Source organism: Callorhinchus milii, unplaced genomic scaffold (genome assembly GCF_018977255.1).
Source record: "Callorhinchus milii isolate IMCB2004 unplaced genomic scaffold, IMCB_Cmil_1.0 Scaffold5, whole genome shotgun sequence".
Taxonomy (NCBI): Eukaryota; Metazoa; Chordata; class Chondrichthyes; order Chimaeriformes; family Callorhinchidae; genus Callorhinchus; species Callorhinchus milii.
In genome coordinates this window covers 65,491,852-65,513,081 of record NW_024704746.1, presented here as the reverse complement: position 1 = coordinate 65,513,081, position 21,230 = coordinate 65,491,852, and the positions used below count along the sequence as shown (strand labels likewise).

At 44.7% G+C, this 21,230-nt stretch overlaps 1 long non-coding RNA gene across 1 annotated transcript in view; it reads right to left on the bottom strand.

Annotated features, from left to right (window-relative positions):
* Positions 1 to 21,230, bottom strand: part of LOC103176946 — a 125,586-nt gene that overhangs the window by 41,787 nt on the left and 62,569 nt on the right. The window contains exon 3 of the long non-coding RNA XR_006085153.1: positions 1,051 to 1,233. This is a non-coding gene — a long non-coding RNA (uncharacterized LOC103176946). The remainder of the gene's footprint in view (positions 1 to 1,050; positions 1,234 to 21,230) is intronic.

Here is a 21,230-nt window from a genome sequence, read left to right as displayed (position 1 = left end):
ATATAAGAGCTGTTTATATTAATTGGCACAGTATTCTCACTACTTTAATATGCACCATGAATTAAAGGCAACGAAAGTGACAAAAACACTCATCAAGTCTGCCTTGGCCCATATATTAAGTAGGTTAATGGAAGCCACCATTTGGGTGGCTTGTTTAAACAGGCGCTTTCTTTAAATTGCACAGCACAGACGCTGAAGTTAACCCCATTACCAGCAGAGGAACACTCAAAGAGGCTCGATGATTTCTTCTGCATTTTATTTACGGACCAGCTGATGCTCAATCGATGGAAACACCTCCTCATCTGCCCTCTGAAAACCACCTTAAACACACGCACACCTACAAGCCCGAACTGCACATCTCGGGACACGATCAATGGAAAACGGTGCTTGGCTTTGCTCTGACGCAGGGATGACACGATCCAAAACTCCATGTCCTCGCTCACAGCAAACTCCACAGCCCTCACTCCAGTCCTCACCAGACTCAACCGCCTCCCCATCTCCCAGCCATGGATCCCTTCACACCCTCGCACTTCATCTCACTGATGTTCTCCATCCTAACTCCTCTGCTTGCTCGCTCCCCCCCTAACCCTGCCCCACGCCTCCTCCCCCTCCCACCATCCAATCAGTTAACTTGCAGCCCTCCCCTTCTTCTTGACACCACAACAAAATGTCCCCACCCACAGGTTGCTAAGCCTTTAAGTTTCGACGTCCATAATTCCCTTTGTCCATCCCTCTGCCTCGCCCCCTCTCTCTATCCGTCTGTCTTCAAGTCCAACCGTAAAACCTACCTCGTCAACTCTGACCACGGTCATCTGCCCTGTCCCCTGCTCGGCGTCTGAGACAGTCTCTACAAAGTCTCGCAGAACAACGACGACAACTTGCATTGATACAGCGGCCCTCATATGTAGGGTCGTGTCTCTCTGCGTGAAACAGTTTTTTTTTTTTTTTAACGCCATTGTCAGTGGAACGGCATTGAAAATGCGAATCAACAACCAACGTTCGTATCCGCCCCCAAATGGAAATAAAAGGCCCAACGGAGATCCTACTTACAGTCGGACTCAGTGGTTTCTGTTCCTGATCCGTTTCTGCCCGACATCGATGAGGTAATAAGAGGTGACCGGTCACCCGAGTTTTGAGGAGTTACATTTCACCATCGCAGGTCCGTTGTCTTCAAGCTACGGCCAGCTCCTCTGCAGGATATTTTTCTTTGCTCTCTTGCGATCTTTTCCTGCACTGGGGGAACGCAAAAGAAAACGGTCAGCAGCAAAGAAGGATCAGGAGGAGGTCATTCAGCCCATCGAGCCTGCACGGCCATCTTATTAGATCCCGGGGCAAGATATTATTTGAAACCCGATTCGCTTTGATACCCCGACGCGCGAAGTGCCCGTCCGTCAGCCTTTCTAAGCCTCCCGATTTATTCAGCCTGTGCGGTTCTAAACCGAATCGGACGCTGAATGCGTCACAAGGCAACTGAAATGGGAAAAGTAATCAGTGCGGGGACGAGCAGGAGTCAGGCTCGCAGAATTGCACTCTCTTCGTCGGGAAGCAGAAGGAAGAAGGCTGTGACGCGTCTCCAGAATCCGACTGGATTCATATTTAGGTTAAGCCGCCCCAGATTGATTATTTTTCACACTGGAATGGATTAGCCAACTCGTTGCACCTGTGATAGTTGGGTTGAAACTGCTACTCAGCAGGTCTGTGGCGTCTCAGAGAAAGAGAGAGAGCGAGAGAGAGAGAGATAGAAAGAGAGAGAGAGAGAGAGAAAAAGACGGTGTTTTATGTGCTGTCTCTTCGTCAGAACAACCGGTACGGAAGCGTGGAGCAGTACTGGCAATCGAAGAACGTCAGCCTGGCTCGGTCTGCAGCAATCTGGCCTCCCGAGTCAGAAGATTGTGGGTTCGAGTCCTCCCCCCACACCCACCCCCACACCCCACCCACCCCTCGCGCCGGGCAGTTTGAAATCTCGGTCCGTTTCGATGTCCGCAAGAGCCCAGCGACGAGTTTACGCCGATTTCATTTGGCAAAGGGGGCGATAAAGATGTCTCGAAGCCAACGCCCCAGTGTTATATAACACAAACTAAACACGTGTTTCACTGCAACTGTTACCCGAATTCACTTCGCAAAGCAGAGTATTGCCCGTACGCAGCAATACATCAGGAACAAAGCTCGTGAACAGCTGATTGCCATGGGAACCATCACTTGAATGTGCCACGCACATGCACTACCGTTCAAAAAAAAAATCTCACTGTTTATAACAAACTGTTCTTCCCTCTCTCCCTATCTCTCTTTCGCTCTCGCTCTCTCCTCCTCACTCTGCCCCCGCACCCACGGATGCACGTTGCATACAAAACAGAAAGACTTGCGAGTACTCCGTTCTCATTTGATGCAAACGCCTCCCAAATTCTATCAACTCGATTTATAAAACAGCCACCTGAGCTTCCTTCTCCAGGCACTAGACTTGGGTTGCTCGAGTCATTCCTCAATATAATACATTGGTTAATAATAATAATAGTAACAACATTCCTTGCGTTTGATACAGCGCCTTATCACATCTTTGAGACGTCTCAAAGCGCCTCACGGGATATAATGTAAAGCGAATTGACTGTACATTTTTGTGGGCGAACAGGGCCAGCCGATTGCGCACAGCAGCGTCCCCACACAAATAGTCATGGATGGAAGTGACCAAATGACTATTATTTTAACTAGAAAAATAACAACAATTTCATTACCGGTTTGCAAAGGGGATTCCCATTACGAAAACAAAAAATCCATTAAAAAGTCGCCAATTGCAATGATCAGCACCCGATTTGATCCTGAAAGCGTATTCTGGTTTGCTTTCCCAACCTAAATCTCCGCAACTCTCAACACTGTTTGAAAATCCAGTTACCTCGCCCCCTCCCTCCAGAAAATCCAGTTACCTCGCCCCCTCTCTCCGTCCTTCAGATGAAATATTAAACCTGTTCAGGCGGACGTTAAAGATCCCATGGTACAATTCGAAAAGACAAGGGAGTTTCTGTTTCCCGATTGTCCCGGCCGACGATCCCCAACTAAAATTGGTCGCTCACTTCATGGTTGTTTGCGGGACATTGCTTTGCGCAAATTGGCTGCCGCATTTGCCTACGAAACGCACGCTTTAGAGTAAAAAGGTTGTGAGGTGCTTTGAGACGTCTCGATGACGCGATCATGTGGAATATCAAACGCAAGGATTATTATTTTCAATTTGGGGAACAGTGAAAGCAGGCAACCTGACCTCAAAGAGTAATAATGTTAGCCATACAAACCTCAAAACATAGGAACAGGAGTAGGCCATTCAGCCCGTTGAGCCTGTTCCGCCATTCTATTAGACCACGCCAGATCTGTACCTCAACTCTATTTACCCGCCTTTGCCCCATGTCCCGTGATACCCTGACCTCACAAAAATCTATCCACCTCAGTCTCGAAAATGTGAATGGATCCAACATCCACAGCCTTTTGGTGGTGGGAGAGAGTTCCCACTGGCCTTTGCGTGATAAAGTGCTTCCTGATTTCACTCCTAAATGGCGCCCGGTTCTAATTTTAAGATGATGCCCTGTCCTTGTTCTGGATCCCCCCCACCCACCAGAGGAAATGGTTTCTCTGTCGCTACGCTAACGAATCTTAACGAGGTGAGAATGCTGAACTTAGTGAGATATTGGCGTGTGCGCTCTCACTCAGTCCCACCTAAACCCCTTAACAAAAAAAAAGCAAGCGCGTGCCATATACAGGGGAGCAAATCAAATGAAAAAAGCACCAAAAAAGCGTAAAGCGAAAAAAAAAAGCACACGCACACACAAGATAATCAAGAAACAAAAAAGGATGATTTACAAAGCTTGCAGGGAGGAGGCGTGTGTTGGGCTGATTACAAGACGGCACAGAAGGATCATTTTTCTCCCCCAAAGAAACAGGGAATGTTGGAGCCAACAGAGAACGAGGGGATGGGGTTTGGGTACTGATGAGTAAAAATACATAAGTTATAAATCCGCTCAACTCGCAGCGAGTCCGGAAAGCACCGCACTTAAAGATTGATAAAAATAAAATAATAATCCTTGCGTTTGAAAATGCGTCTTATCACGTCTTCGAGGCGTCTCAAAGCGCTTCACAGGACATACTGTCAAGTGAATTGACTGCGGATGTTGTGCGTGAAACTCGGCAGCCAATTGGCAGCGGCGTTCCACAAGCATCCGCGGATTGAGCCACCAAATCATTACTAATCTATTTATTTTTAAAAAGGGATTATTACGTCCGGAAAGCGATCCGACAATCGACCGCGGAGGACGACACAGAAGGAGAAGGTGTTCTTTTTCCGCCCCCCCCCCAAACGAAAAGAGATTTGTAGAAGCAACAGAGAGGGAGGGAGGGAAGGAGGGAAGGGAGTTTCGGGTAGTGATGAATAAGAATAAATAAGCTGTCAATCTGCTCAACTAGATATAAATTAGCAGTGAGTCAGGAGAAGGCTGCACTTAAGCATTCATCTCCCAACGAGCTGATAGATGATGCCAGACATCACAGTACCAGTCATTCTAGTGACAAAGCCAATTCCGACTATTACCGACTTGAATGCACTCCACACTCGCTCTCCACAGCAGTTGTGCAGGATTCGAACAACCATTTGGATCTTCAAACGCCTCTCAAACACAGGTTTCATCGAACGTTTCACCCACAAAATGTACAGTCAATTCACTTTGCGGCATATTCAGAGAAGCCTTTTCTCAAAGACGTGATAAGGAGCTATGTCAAAGGCATGTCAAAATATTTTGGATCTATTTTGCATCCGAGCTGGGTGTTAGGATCAAGAAAGTTGGAGGGTTAATTATTATTACGAGGATTAATAATTATTAATTATTATTACGAGGAATAATAATGATATTATAATAATAATTATTATTATTCATTATTATTAGCTCAGTTCCTGGTTCGCCTTCAGCTTGATATATAGAGCTTGCTTGAGGATTTGGTGCATGAAAACCTCGATAAAATGCTCACAAATATTGTCCTTTGAAATAATTCACCCGATGATCTGTTCACCTCAATTGCTTGATTTATTTTGGATCTGTTTTGCATCCGAGCTGGGGGTTAGGATCAAGAAAGTTGGAGGGTTGGGGAGGTGGGAGGGTGGCTGAAAGCACGATCGAAGAGGACAGTGTTGAGATGGGTCTTGAAAAATATATTCATTATGTATTCAAATTGAATATATTATATATTCAATAAATATGTATTTACATTTATCATATATTATATTTATAATATAAACAGTATGAGATTACTATTATAATATAATATATAATATATAATAAATATATAATGAATATTAATTCCAATATATTTCAGACAGGCCTTGGAAGGATATATTCAACGGTCTTGACCTCTCTGTTACTGTTGATGTACAGGCAACACAGAATCATTTGCACAAACTGAACACACAGCAATTGTGTTCACTAACACCTCGACATCCAAAGCAAAACAGATCAACAGGTCTGCTGTGCAACTTGACGTTTCACTGGCTGTTCTCCATCTTAAACAAGCGAAATAACTTGTCCCAAAAGGTAACAAAACTACCTCTGCTCGCTCATTAAAACTGGAATAGAAATGGCCGAAAGACTTTGTAATTTTGTATATCATTACTCCTTTTAAAGCTGACTTAAAGCAACTTTCTATTTTGTTCCAATTGCATCACCACCGCCGCCCAAACGTGACACCATTCAAGTGAGCACATGAACAGGAAGCCCCAACTCTTACACAACTGGGGTCTGTTCGATATCCTGCCAAAACACGTGGAGAACATGTGTAAAGAGGAATTTAAAGGAGTCTTTAAGGATGTGATTAACACCAAACAATGCAAAGGATCGGTTGGCAATCATATGAACAATAAATGCTTTTCATTAATTGCGAAGTGAAAGGCAATTCCTTTGCAAATGGTACGGAAAATACAATCTGGGTTTACAAGTAATATAATATAATAATAATCCTTGCAATTGATGTAAGCACCTTATCAGGTTGTTGAGACATCTCAACTGGCTGCACAGAATAATAATAACCCTTCCATTTGATACGGCGCCTTATCACGTCTTCGAGACGTCTCAAGCGCTTCACAGGATACACAGTAAAACGAATTGACTGTATATTTTATGGGTGAAACCTGGCCAGCCAATTGCGCTCAGCAGCGTCCCACAAATGCAGCAAATAATACACCCCCATCAGCATCACTACAGGCCAGTTCCACAATGATCAACTCATTTTTTTTTGAAAAAAAACGTTCCACTTCAGGTTGTATTATAACTTGCGTAGATTATCAAAAGAAAAAGTCTCAACCTGTGTCTATTCCCACACAGCTGTTTCTAGAGAATTTAGCTTTCTGAGGCAATGCTCAACCACTGAGAGAGAATTCGTAGAAAAGCTCTTGGCAATTACGCTGCCTCTGCATCATACAGCCACATGTCCGTCACAACATTGGCCTACCTCAGAGCACCGTTTGCTGCTGTTGCACGCAATCAGAAACCCACGAGAACTACGAGGCCAATTGCTTAGAACAGACGAGAGGAAAATCTCATTTGCTTCGCTTCCATAGAAGAGAATCATAGAATCTTACAGGGCGAAAGTAAGGAGGCCATTCAGGCCCATCGTGTGTCAAGGACTAGCCAATTCGTCCCCGCTCCTCCACACTTTCGCCCACCGCCTTGCAAATGTTTCCTTTTCCATTAAGTATCCAATTCCCTTTTGAAAATTATTAATTGGATCTGCCTCCACCATCCCTTCAGGCAGTGCGTTACAGAACGTAACGACTCGCTGGGTAAAAAGTCTTAATTTGCAGGAAATCCCACCCTTTTTCAGCCCTTGGGTCCTTCCAACCCATTCCCCAACATCGCTTGAGTTCAGGAGGCTGAAGGGTGATCTGATGGAGGGGTATAAAATGATAAAGGGAAACCCAAGGGTAGCTACAGAGAAACTATTTCCTCCGGTGAGGGAATCTCAAACAAGCGGGCATAATTTTAAGATTAGAGCTAGGCCATTTAGGAGTGAAATCAGGAAGCATTTTTATACACAAAAGGTAGTGGAAATCTGGAACTCTGTGTGTGTGTGGGGGGAGGAAGAGGAAAGATTCAAAGAATGTTGATTAGCTTCTGTGCTCAATTTGCTTTCTTACTTACTCCTTAGTCTATTTCCATGGCTTGAAACTATATTTGTTTTTCTTTTTTTAGACCTACTCGGTTAGTCTTACTCAAACTAGAAAATGTACTAAGTTCAAAGGGCTACAAGATGCAACGAGCCTGCCTCACCACAAACCGTAATTATAGCTGGACGGGCTTTTGACAAAATAGATGGAAACAATCCAACGCATGATACTGGTCAGCTCAACACCACAAAGAACCCTCACATCAAAGACTCCATAACCTTAGCTGAGACCCTCAAGGAATTATACACAGAACAATAATGATAGTTGTCGCATTTGATACAGCGCCTTACGACGTCTCAAAGCGCTTCACAGATTGACTGTGAGTTTTTGGGGTGAAACCCGACAACCAATTTTGCACAGAGGTGTCCCACAACAAACGTGGATTGAGTGACCAAAATATTCTGTTTATTCTTTTGGAAGGGATCGTTACTCCTAGAAAGTGATTCACCAATCAACTAACAACAACAACATTACATTTATAGTTGCTTTTTTCACGTCGGGAGGACGTCCCAAAGCGCTGGACAGTCAGCTGCCTGGTGCGAGAGAGTACACGAGCTGCAGAGGTTTGGATGATCTGCAGCTTGTGAAGGGAAGAGTTGGGAAGGCTGATGAGGAGGGAGTTTCCGTAATCGAGCCTTGAGGTGACGAATGCCTGGGTGAGGGTTCCGGCAGCCTGAGGGGTGAGGCAATGGCGGAGTCTGGCAATGTTGCGGAGGTGGTGGTAGGCAATGTCGGTCATGGCGCAGATGTGGGGGAGAAAGGACAGTTCAGGATCAAACAAGACACTCAGGTTCCTGACTGGCTTAGTGAGGTTGAGTGTGCAGCCGTGGAGGCTGATGCTGCCGGCGTCTGAGGTGCGGAGGCACTGGCGCGAGCTAATCTGGAGGGCCTCGGTCTTGCTGATGTTGAGTTGGAGAAAGTTGGCCCTTGTCCAGGACTTGATGTTGGACAAGCAGTCGGTCAGGACCTCAGTAGTCCTGGAGTTCAGGATGGAGGCAGAGAGGTAGAGTTGGGTGTCATCTGCAGACATGTGGAAATTTGACGTCGCCAAGGGGGAGCATGTAGAGGGTGAAGAGGAGGGGACCAAGGACAGAGCCCTGAGAAATACCGCACGAGACAGTGCGGGGGCTGGAGGAGAAACCGTTTGCCGCGACAAGGCGGAGGCGGTGTGAAAGGTAGGACCTGAACCAGTCAAGGACAGAACCTTGAAGGTTGAGGTGGGAGGAGAGGCGGTGGAGGAGGATTGAGTGGTCCATGGTGTCAAAGGCGGCGGAGAGGTCGAGGAGGACGAGGAAGCAGGTGAGCCCTGGTCATACATGATCAGGACACAACGGGGTTCCCATTAGCTGCTAGGTAAACAGAGGCAAGTTGGAGTAAGGAAACTTGCCTCAGGTTTCGAACTGCCTGGGAAACTCTTAGCAAATAATAATAATATTATATGCATTTGGTATAGCACACAGCAAATGGGACTCAAAAAGAAAAACCAAAAAATTTATGATGCACCAAAACAGCAGAATAGGTTCAGATTTGCAAAGGGGCAATTTTAAGACAGACACCACGAAGGTTTTCTTCACCCAGAGGATATTTAACAACTAGAGATCAGATGTTCCGAAGGGCTTTCTTCAGCCAAACTAATCTTGTGAAGTGTGGAATATAGATGGATCGCCAACAACAGCCAAATATCACTACATTCCACAGTAATTCTTCTGAAGAGCTCTGAGACTGATGCTCCTGATGCGAAAGGTGCTGTACCAAATGTCAGGAGTACTGTTATCATCTTTATGGAGTGGGGCAATCTGTAAAATTTGCAAACTGCCGATCACAAAATAAACAAGTCAATCCACTTTACACAGTATATTCTGTGAAACGTTTTGAGATAGCTCAACGACGTGATAAGGCGTTATACCAAATGCAAGGACTGTTATTATTTTTCAGAAACAAGCACCACTAAAAATTCCCCAGCGGGGAGAAATTCCACCTCAACTAGACATATTCTATTTATGTCGAGTTTTAGAGGTGTGCAGAAATTGACAGTCAGTCAGTTTCAACTCTGAACTCAGTTTCTTGCATTTTAAAAAAACTTACAGAAAACTGACTTAAAAATTAAACTTATTTTAAAACGCCAAATTCTAGATCCTCTGAAATGCTCTCTCAATAGATTAAATCGAGACCCAGGTGCAATTTCTCCCTACAGTGTTGTTCATTCCTAATTCTTTATTCCCCAAGAACTCGCATAACTTATATCTGGGTCCACAACCCCAGATATTTAATTTATATCCCACAGGAGCGCGAGGGACGAGAGGAGGACGGTGCCAGTCGAGCGGAAGTGCCGTGTGGTGGATTGGGGAGTGAGGAGGTCGGAGAGGTTGGGGAGGTGCCAGGGAGTGAAGGGATTTGAACCCAAGTGTGAGGATCCTGAAGTCGATCTGTTCGGTGATGGGGAGCCAGTGGAGCCTGGGCCAGAACTGGTGAGATGTGGGTACAGAGTTTGGTCCGGGTCAGTCTGCGGGCGGCAGAGTTATGAATGAGCTGATCTTTTGAATAGTGGAGCTGGGGAGACCAGCGAGGAGTGCGTTTGAGTAATCCAGGCAGGAGGTGACAAACGCATGCACGAGGGTTTCGGCTGCATTTGGGATAAGGTCCAGTAGGAGGCGGGCAATATGGCGGTGGTGGAACAAGACGGTCCTAGTCGGGGACCGGATGTGGGGGAGAATGGTCAGCTGGGGGTCGAACCGGACGCACTGGTTCGGTGAGTGTGAGTGAGAGCCCAGGGAGGTTGAGGAGCTTATGAATCCTCCCTTGTACGCTACAACGGGGAACTCGTGAATGCATCTACCTTCGCAGATCATCCTGCAAGCGCGGGCATTTCCAGATCAACTATGCGTGATACTTATTGTAAAACAGTTTCCGCTGTGCAACTGTTTTGCAGTTGATAAGATATGCAAAATTAATAATGGAGAAGTGTTCCGTTTGTCATTGGGTGACAATGCACGGGGCTGGTTTGCGAGTCACCTTTCAAAGAGTTCATCAGCTCTTTTGCATCTACGCTAGCAAACTGTCGTCATTTCCAGAAACCATGTGTTATCTTTTCAGGCTTGGGCCAGCGAGGCTTTGCTCTAAAAATAATCATGGGATGGCTGAATTGGTCAACCGGTTTAAGAATTCCGGCCAACGAAAAATCTCAAGTGCCACCGGGAAGAAGAAAAAAATTCCAGTTTCCGCACGTTTGCATCGTGTCTGTGTAATTCTGTTTACAGCCTCAGCATTTCAAATGCAAATAGCTGTTACTCATGTGGGATTTTCAAACTATTGGTTGATTTTAAATTAACAACTGCTGTGTTTCATTGCATACAGTTGTTCCCCCTTCTGTGGAGGGCTTTGACACGTCTCGAAGACGTGATAAAGCACTGTATCAAATGCAAGGATTATTATCAGTGCTCTGGGACCCTACCCAGTTGTTGTATTATTATTAATTAATCACATGAATTATAAATTACAAAGAGTGAACTGAATTAATAAAGTCATCCTTGGTTTTTCACATTCGCCAACAATTCAGCAACAACAACTGGCATTTATTTACATAATGCCCTTCACAAGGGCCAATTTAAACCAAGCTCAGATGAAAAGAGTTCAGATAAAACACCAACCGCATTCCTTTGGGCTAAAGTACAGTAAACCAGAAGCCACGTCGGGAAAGATTTCCTGAAACTGTGGATGAAAAATGATTCCTTAATGAGCCTTTAATATACATCCTTTCAAACATCGTATCCTTTACAAAGGTGGATGTTTACCCAACTAGAAAAGACAAGGACAATGGAACTACATTCCAGCAACCTCCAACAGATCCATTACATCCATTCATGTTGTATAGCTGCTCACCTTCAGACAACTCCCTGCTGTCTCATACACATAGGTAATAATGATAATCCTCGTATTTCATGTAGCGCCTTATCACATCTTCGAGACGTCTCAAAGCGCTTCACAGAATATACTGTAAAGTGAATTGACTGTATATTTTGTGGGCAAAATGCGGCAGCCAATTCTGCACAGCAGCGTCCCCGCCACCAGTCGTAGGTGGAGTGACCAATTTATTATTATTATTTTTTTTGAAGAAGTTATTACCCCGGAAAAGCGATCCGCCAATCGACTAACAACCGTGTTCCTACTTGCTGCTAGATAAACAGAGGCTTGTGGAGTAAGGAAACTTGCCCAACGTTTCGCCCGGGAATCGAACCCAGGTCTCTCACTTGCGAAGAGAGTGATTTAACCGCTGAGCTACAGGTACAGCAATACATATGTGACCCAACAGCTGAGTTAAGTTTACTACCAAGTGTGTCTTTGAGCCAAAAACCCCGGAAAGCTCTTAGGTTTGATTTCCCCTCTGTGCTGAGCTAGTCGGTCTCAGCTACAACTGAGAAAGGATTGCATAATTAGGAGACTTCTTTTTCCCATCAGGGATCCTCTCTCAGAGGATTAGAAATGCAACGGGCAAGTTCAGGACAGACACCAGAATGTATTTTAACCAGAGGGAAGTTATCGATTGGCACAGGTTGGTTACCAGGAAGGTTGGTTGAGGCTAAGAGGTTGGGAATCCTTTCAAAGAAAAGCACCTCAATGATGTGATGGAAGGCAGAGTGGGGGCTGTAAGATTATATTTGTGATGCTTGCTGTTCTTAAGATTTTTAATTAGTGTACTTTTGAAATATAACCAAACACTTATAATCTGTTTGGAATGGCATTCCTTAGTTATTGGGGGCATGGACAAGGTTGGGTGTTTTTAAATGACTAATTTCGGGTCCTTGAGAGGGTACATGTGCCAATTAGTGTTAGCGAAGGTAACGTTATATTGGCCTGACCCTGGCTGAGGTCAGGTTCCCATAACTTTCCCTCGCTCGGTGTCTGGGTCCCATTGTCATCCTCCCATCTAAGAATTAAGTAATCATGTCCTTGAGCAGAGATGTGAAAACAAGGCGACTCGAGAGACAGAAGCACGCTCCTGGAAATCTGGTTAGCTCAAGACTAAGACACAAGAAAGGAATCCTCCCAGTTAGCTGTGCCAGTATCTCTTTCTCCATGTCGGTTATTTTCCCGTGGGGAAAGAGCCTGCTAGCAGCCTGCGAAGGTTGGGGGCTATCTCTGTGACAAGGGGAGGTGGTGTTAGAAACACGTAAAGGAAAGATGTAACTTTGGAACAGTTGGGAGTTGTCTTAAGAGGGTCAGCGCACTTCCCAGTGGAATCGATATCGATTCTACTGTATCTATGATCTCAGTTTTAAGAATAAGTTAAGCTGTTTGTGTTACTTAATAAACCTTGGATTGTTACACCACCGAATTGGTCGTCTGGAACTGCCTTCCTCACTCCCTTCGTCTCGCCCCCTCCCTTCCTACTTTCAGGCCTCTGCTGAAGACCTTTCTTTTCAACCGCGCCTTTGGTCACCTTCCTCCCCCTCCCCCTGGCTCGGCCCCGGGATCTGTTACTATGAAGCGCTCTCAGACACCCGTCCGGCATGGAGGGCACTATATAAATCCAAGCTGTTGTCGAGACTCTCCTGTAGAGTAAAGCAACCGTGGAAGCTACAAGGTCTTTCGAGAAAAAGTTGTCCAGGATTGCGAGCAAGGGAGGATGACTTCTGCTGATGACCAAAGAGAGTCCAGGCTCTAAGGAGGTAAGAAATCACCTTGATCAAGAAGTTGATGAAGGTCGGATTAAAGTGAAGCTGGCCAGACTGTTGTTGGGTGCGTGCGACTGAATGTGGCGCGGAGCGAAGAGAAAGTGAAGTGCATGCAGCGAGAACTAGAAAACATGCAGCAAAAACTGTGCCGAGGTAAAACAGGAGGAAATAAATTTAATCGGCAGAGTGTCTGAGTTACAGTCTCAAGCCAGCCACGGCCGCGGCACACAGAGAAGGGCGAGAGAAATTGCGGGAATCAGAAAGAAAAGGATCGAGAATGGCAAGAGAAAGAGAGAGAGAAACTCTTGCTGGACAGAGTATCCGAGTTACAGGGCCATCTAATCACGAAGGCTATGCAGTGCATTGGTTCTAACCAAGAAGATGCAGAATTGAAAGATGAATCGGCAAAACTAAAAGATGATTGGTGCGATACCAGAGCAGCTTTGAGAATGGCTTTACAGAAACCGCCCCCAAATCAAGCAAATCATAAGGGTTGTAAAAGGGAGTTAGAACAAGAAATGGCAAGAATAATTTACCGCAGAAAAGTTGCAGAGAGTCTGATAACGCAGATTAAGGATGATATTAACTGGAATGGTAATCAATCAATAGAATCTCCACCTCCTGCTTCTGTTTGGGAAAGTAATTCCCCTCTCGAGGATCCTTTGCTGGTAGCAGTCATGGCAAGAACATGTTTGATGATGCCCGAGTCCTGCAGGGTCACACCTCTGTAAATCAGCCGACAGCAAATACGGACGTAAAAGCGTTGGCTTCCGATTTAGGAGCCATAAATATGGCTCAAAACGCCCTAACGTTAGTAACCTTCGGGGTGCAACACCCAGAATAAAGTGATGGAGAGCCTGGGAAAGTAACGATGGCTACATGTTCCGGAGATATCAGCAGCGCCGTCCCAGTTGATTTACAAGCTCCAGCAACAACTCAACAGCGAGGTATTTTAAATGCCTTGGGATGGGATCAGGAATGTTTAACGTGGAAGACCAGTGAAATGAATCAGGGACCAATGGAACACCCAAGGACTTTTTTTGCAGCAGGTCTATTTAATGTGCACGAACTAGCTGTGCAGGCATGTCCAAGCCTCATCACCAGCGGCCGTGGCTGTGGGAGTGAGTGCTGGTCCGGGTGTTACTGTCAGGCCTGTCCCTACAATGGCAGATCCACGGTTTAAGTTAACCTTCGTACACCAGTTACTGCCAGAATTGAGGGTGTATCTGAGGGGTACCTGTAAACAAGAATACATCATGGTCGGGCTGTATAGAGACGGTTACCCAGGCATGGGATGTGGTGGCACCTCAGAGAAGAAATTTCTACAGTGACTTTAAAAGCCACTGACTGCAGCCACTGACTGCGAGCAGTTAAAATCCACTCTGGTTTGTACACACAAACGGACACTCACTGCTTCGTGCTGACCAGCACAGGCGGCTCGGAGAGGGAGTTAACCCTTTGGTTTTCCACATCAAGTAAAACTGTTTTTGCAGCTAAAGATCACGTCTAAGCTACAATTGAATCCCTGGCAAAGCTACTGAAGTTAGGGCGTTTTGAAGCAGGAGCGCAAATAGCTACTGGAAACCAACTGAAAGGGTTTAAAGGACGGGTGGTTTCACCTTGCGACTTAGTTCCCACAGTTACTGACAAGAATGGCTCGTTACACCCTACGGATGTTGCCTTCCATGCAGCGACTTCTTCTGGGATGGCTTCATACTTTTCCTTCCAACCCTCCCACCCACAAAGCCGGTCTTCGCATTCAATTTCAGCCCGACCGTCTGGGTGCGTGGGGGTGTGGGGGTGTGGGGGGGGAGACGAGTGGACAGGTACAACACAGTCAATCATGCATTTCACAACAGCGGCCAATACCTGCTCAGAGGACAGGGTTTACGTTGGCAACCGCGTGTGTTTTGTATGCGTCAGGTGCAGTAGAGCGCGCGGTTGACGAGGTCGATAGGTGGAATAAACACCGTGACAGTGCAAGAAGGAGAAGTGATAGTATTAAGAATGTCAGTGTTCTGATTTATTTTATGTAACATTTAATTCGTCTGTTCCAGTATTTCGATAACCCTCAAAGCCAGCAGGCAAGGATGGAGAGAACACCCACTGAAATAATACTCAAAATTTCTGTGGCCATACTGTGTACGTTAATCATGATGTGGTTGATAATGATGTGCTGTAATTACAGATGCTAAAATTAATGTGGTGGCTGAGCTAAAAGGGAATCGTGAAGATCGTGATGGTGAGAGTGGGCCTGTGATGTCCACTTGACCCACTACAGGTGGGGGGGACTGGACAGTTAGCACTCCCAGAATTCTGGCCTGTCTTAAGTTGGCCAAAGAAAATCGCAAAGACTCATGGACTTGTTTTGCTGAAATAGAACTGATTCAATGGACTCACAATGACACGGGTAAAGTCAGTGCACTTAAACGGCCAAGAATAAAAGCAGCGTACCGACCTCGAAGGATATGTTTTTAACCCCTACAGTGAATGGTTAAAAACAGGCTATTGAACGTTTCACTGCAGGTTTGGTGTACGTGACCAAAAAGCTCAGAGTTTGGGAACAAAGAAGCCGAGTCTAACTGATCTTGAGGCAATAGATAGTCTACAATCACCGTGAATCGTACCACATTAACAAGTTGATTCCTAATCACAGCCAATATCAATCTGATTAATTAATTGCACTGAACTTTATTACTCACGTCTTATGCTTTTGTGATCGCCCAAGCCATCATTTTATTTACAACGATTGTTTCTTTTATGTTATTTGCGCTCCCTATTAAGGGCTACCCGGTTGCAATCGGACCATTTACAGTAAGCTAGCTTAATAAATCAGAGACAAATGAGAGGTCGAAAATCTTATTTTCTCACTCTCAAGGTGGGGACTGTAAGATTATATTTGTGATGCTTTCTGTTTTTAAGATTTTTGATTAGGGTGCTTTTAAAATATAACCAAACCCTTATAAGCTGTTTAGTACAGCATTCCTAAGTTATTGGGGGCATGGAAAAGGCTGAGAGGGGACATGTTCCATTTAGTGTTAGCAAAGATAAAGATATATTGGCTTGACCCCATGGCTTGATGTAACTTGATTTAACTTTGGAATAGTTGAAGCTGTGTAGAGGGTCAGTGCAAGCCCCAGTGGAATCGATATTGATTCTACTGTATCTATGGTCTCAGTATTAAGAATAAGTTAAGCTGTCTGTATTGCTTAATAAACCTTGGATTGTTACACCACCGTATTGGTCGACTCCATCTGGTTGAAAAGCTCAGCTCTCAGGATAGCTCACTACCACTCTGAATCTCTTACAGGTATTCAGATAGACTGAAGAGCCTTCTTCATCCAAACCAATCTTAGGATGTGGTGAAATACAGGGTTGTGGGGGGGGGGGGTTAAGAAAAGCTTGACTATTAAACCAACATTAGCACCTCAACCATTTTCTTTAGTACGTGCAAACGTACACATTAGTTTGTGTTCAGTTGCCCCAGTTAATGCATTTGCAGTTGGTTTGGAGACATGACTTGGCTGGTAACCAACAACACACGTAATATCATAGCGTTAAGACTATCCAGGTCTACAATTTCAAGCACAAAACCAGGAAGAATTCTCACCCAATTCATTGTGATGAGGGAAATGCAGGAAACATTTTGGGGGTAGGGGTAGGGAGGGGGTGTGGACACAGCTGCAGCCAAGGAATACATGGATTAGAGACTTCACATAGATCACATTACTGAACTGCCTTCCCAACAGAATTACTACAAATATCAGATAAGATCCTATTTAATAATTATCCTTGCATTTGATATAGCGCTTTATCATGTTGAGAAGTCTCAAAGTGCTTCACCGATTATCCTGTAAAGTGGATTGACTTGTGTATTTTGTGGGCCAATCGGGGCAGCCAATTGTGCACAGCAGTATCACACAAGCTGTCCTGGATTGAATGACCCAACTTTTTTATTGATGGATTATTACCCCGTAAAGCGATCCAACAATCGACTAACTACTGGGTTACAATTTACCGCTGGATAAACAGAGGCGTGTGGAATAAGAAAACTTGCCTAAGGTTTTGCCCTGCTCGGGAATAGAACCTGGGATCTCTTGCTTGCGAGGCGAGTGCTCTAACCACTACATTACAGGACTCCACATCTCTCAGGTAGGATCTGTCTCTCTGGTAAAAAGCCACCCATCTCTTTGGTTTGTCATGGACATTCCATTGCCAAGTAAGTCACCTTGGTTGAAAAGCTCAGCTCAAAGGAAAGCTCACGACCACTCCCAGTCCCCTGCCTCAGGAGGATTGGCATTTGTTGGTAAACCCTGGGAGTTGGGTGTGGCATTCTTACATTTTCAATGGTTTGGTGAGCTGTGAAAACGGTTGCTTTTGTGGTTGGTGAGGACTAGTTTGTTCCATATAGCAACAGATCGCCGAGATCATGCGATTAAGTCAGTGTGGCTTGTGGGACATGGGAGTCAACTCTGGTGCAAAGCAGAACAAGCACAACAACAAGTTGCACTCATATCACACCATGATGACATCCCAGTCAGTGACCTGGTTAGACGGAATCCCAAAGACCATGTTATAATTAACCTGCCCTGTCGTTCCTCCTTGGCTCCACACCTAACTATAATCTTCAGTTCCTTCAATGTGACTGCTCTCCTCTAACCTGGTCATTTTCTGGGATGTCCCTCCAATGTCTCTGTCTATTCCAACGATGCTGTCAACCTTGCAACTAGATGGTTGATACGTGCCATTTGACCGCAGAAGTTGACAATTGTCACAGGGCAGAGTCAAAATGTAACTACAGTACAGCGCATTACTCATCTTGGTCACTGTTTATTCATTTGGGGGGGGAGTGTGGTCAAGTTCAACCATTTCCCTTGGTTTCAACAACAGTGTAAGCTGTCGTTTGGAATAACCGGACCCCCAACGTGAAATGAACCTGGCAGACAAAATGAGAGTTTGATGTTGACCAGCTTCATTCCCCCACTTATAGAGTTCTCAGTTGGGGCCATTTAATGCGCCAGGGTCCTGTAGCTCAGTGATTAGAGCACTCGCCTCACAAGCGAGAGACCTGGGTTCGATTCCCAGCAGGGTGAAACTTTGGGCAAGTTTTCTTACTCCACACGGCTGATAATAATCCCCCAAGAAAAAAACCCAATAATAAATTGGTCACTTCAACCCACAACTGTTTGTGGGGACACTGCTGTGCGCAATTGGCTGCCGCGTTCGCCCACAAATATACAGTCAATTCACTTTACAATCTATTCTGTGATGCGCTTTGAGACGTCTAGAAGACGTGACAAGGCGCTATATCAAATTGAAGGATTATTATTATTGAGTATTAAAGAAGGTAGGAGACTGAAAATATTGGCTTTATTTAAATTCCATTGAGACAAGGAGAGAATTCAGGGATGAGCTTCAGTGACCCAAACTGCAAACACCGGTGAACATTGAATCGAATGGGGCGGGAAATAAAATCCACTGACCTTTATTAGTAATCCTGCTTTCTTGTAAATTACATCCTCATTTGAATCAGCCTGGCTCAGTTCTCACCTCAAGAGTCAGAGGTTGTGGGTTCAAGCCTCAAGTCAGGACTTTGAGCTCATTAGTTTAGGCTTACACTCCAATGCAGGATAGAGGTGCCGTCCTTCATTCATTAAACCATGGTCCCAAATACCTGTCCCAGTGCTTGTTAAACATCCAATGGCGCTATTTGTAAAGAGAAGGGAATTTTCTCCCAGATTCCTGGCAAACAATCCCCCAAATAATGTTGGTCGTTTACGTCATAGCCTTTTGTGGGACACGGGTATGCGCAAATTGTCTGCCACATTTCACCTACAAAATACACAATATACTTTACAGGTATATTCCGTGAAGCACTTTGAAACATCCTTTCCAGCTAAATGGGCTATTTTATCAAACTCGAGAACTATTATGCTTGTTCTGATAATTATAAATCGCTCCCTCAACTTCTTCAGCAAAATGTTTAATGGCTTAGTCATAAGCTTTGCTCAGTTGGTAGAACTCTCACCTCCGGGTCAGAAGATTGTGGGTTTGAGCCCCACGTCAGGATTTGGGCTATGTACTGGGAATAGAAGGTTCTGTAATTTGAATGAAATATCAAACTGAGGTCCTGCCTACCAGTTTCAGGAAAAAATATGCCACCAAATTATCCGAAAAGAGAAATTAGTTTCTCCTGGCGTCCAGGTTAATTTCTCATTAATTTATTTTATGGCTGTTTACGGGGCTTTCCTGCTGTAGATGATTACCTACAAAGCAGTCACTACACTTGACAGTAATTAATTGTGAAGCGTTGAAGACAAGATAAGGTGCTATAAAAATGCAAGTATTTCTTCTTTAGCCCTCTAGCCCCCCATGGGTTTATTGTTAATTGGATTTTTGGATATCTACCGGGTTGATGCCAGATTGATCTATTCCTCCCCTTCCCTTTGCCCCACCCACCAGAACTCTGAAAATCCCCTCAGACTTGTATGCTGTCCCTTCTACAGCCCTCTGCTTTCAGAAGCAACCTTAGAAAAGTCTGACTGTGCCTTCGGCCATCTTCCCCCACCCCCCACACCCATCTCTCTCCCAGCTTGCGTCCCACTCAAGTCTACCTAAAAGCGCTTTGAGAAGTTCTTCCGATGCAAGGGGAGATAAACAAGTACAAATTGTTATCATTTTGACATGCTACTGCATGTCATTTGCAATTCCTAACCTACACATGGTGAAAATAACTTGAATAGCATCACCCCGGTAATTTTTTGGGGGGTTTCTTTAACTTTTCGCACCTTTAAAGAAAACCATAGGAAGATTCTAGTTGGCAAGTCGCTTGGTATCAGTCAGTGTTCTGTGACTGAATTTAATGAGCAAACAAAAATTGAACGAAAACCAAGTCTTTTAATAGAGACTATCTAAATTTCTATTTGTGTGGAGGGGACATCCCTGCCTTATCTCTACTGTCCACAAATCACTCCTCTTTGAATGCAGGAATGCGATGCTTGAATGAGTTGATAGGATTAGGACAAACACACACACACACTCACTCACAGAGATCAGTAAAAATGAAACTTGCCATTGCAGAGTTGAACCATGATCGTTCGTTTCCCCGCAAGGGAACAATAGGCAGACACTCCAAAGCACAGTTATTTTAGGTCACAAGTTTTGCCTAGATTTGCCATTTAATTTCCTTCATTTACATCACAAGATCACAAGATTGGTCTGGTTGAAGAAGGCGCTTCGGCCCATCCGATCTCATCCCTCCAGAACACCCACCCTATCATCTCCCCTCATCACTGCATCAAGCTACTTTGTAAATGAGTCCAGTGTCCTGGCCTCTACCATCTTTCCTAGTAAATCCTTCCAAGTGTCGATTACCCTCTGGGTAAAATTACAGTTCCTGGTGACTGTGTTCTAAAATTGCCCTGTACAACTCTAAGTCCAAGTCCTCTTGTTCTACTGTATTTATGCACCCAAAAGTATTGATCTGGGTTTCATTTTCCAATCCCATTTAAAACTTTGCATAACCCCATAATCCCATCTGAATCATCTTTTCTCAAGACTGAAGAGCCCGAGCTAGTCTACAAGTGCAGACAAATGAGCAAATAAACCTCAGCAAACGATGCCTTCTGTGCTGTAGCTATGACAGTCTAATCCAAAGGTTGGCACTTCCAACACTGAAGCTCTCTCCCAGTATTTCATCGAAATGTTCGCCTAGTCCATGAGCTCAAAGTTCTGTGGTGGACTTGACCCCATAACCTTCTAACTCAGAGGCACAAGTAATATGGACCAAGCCAGGTTGACACCAGTGTTCTATTCTCATCACCAGGAATTGGCCCTACTTTTAACAGCAGAGTAAGCTGGGCGGTCTGAATCTCCTACGAAATACAGTCATTACACGTCGCAGTAAATCTTATGAAGCACCTTGAGACATCCTCCCAACCTGAATAGCGAAATGTCAAATGCAAGGATTATATTAATTTTATGTATTATTCAATCATCTCTTCCTGCTCCTATCTATCCTATTTTGCTGAATATAGTGCAATCTGCATTCAACAAAATAGAATAGTTGGTGTCCCAATCTAACCCCAATCAGCAGGAAAAGTTCAGAGAAATTATTCTTTCACGAGTAATCTTTTTACAGAAAACAATGGCAACCAAAGACAGTTATACAAAAGGCACGTATAAATCGAGAGGGTCTTCTTCCAATTCCCTTGTAATTCTCTGTAGGTCTTATTTGCTACGAAAACAGCCCACGCAATTTTCCAGAAAGAAGCTTAATATTTTCCACTTTAAGAGTATCGAAGGGCATCACTTCTATAAGCGAGGTGCAGAAACCTTTCCACATTGGGGGATTCCAGCTGGTTTCGATT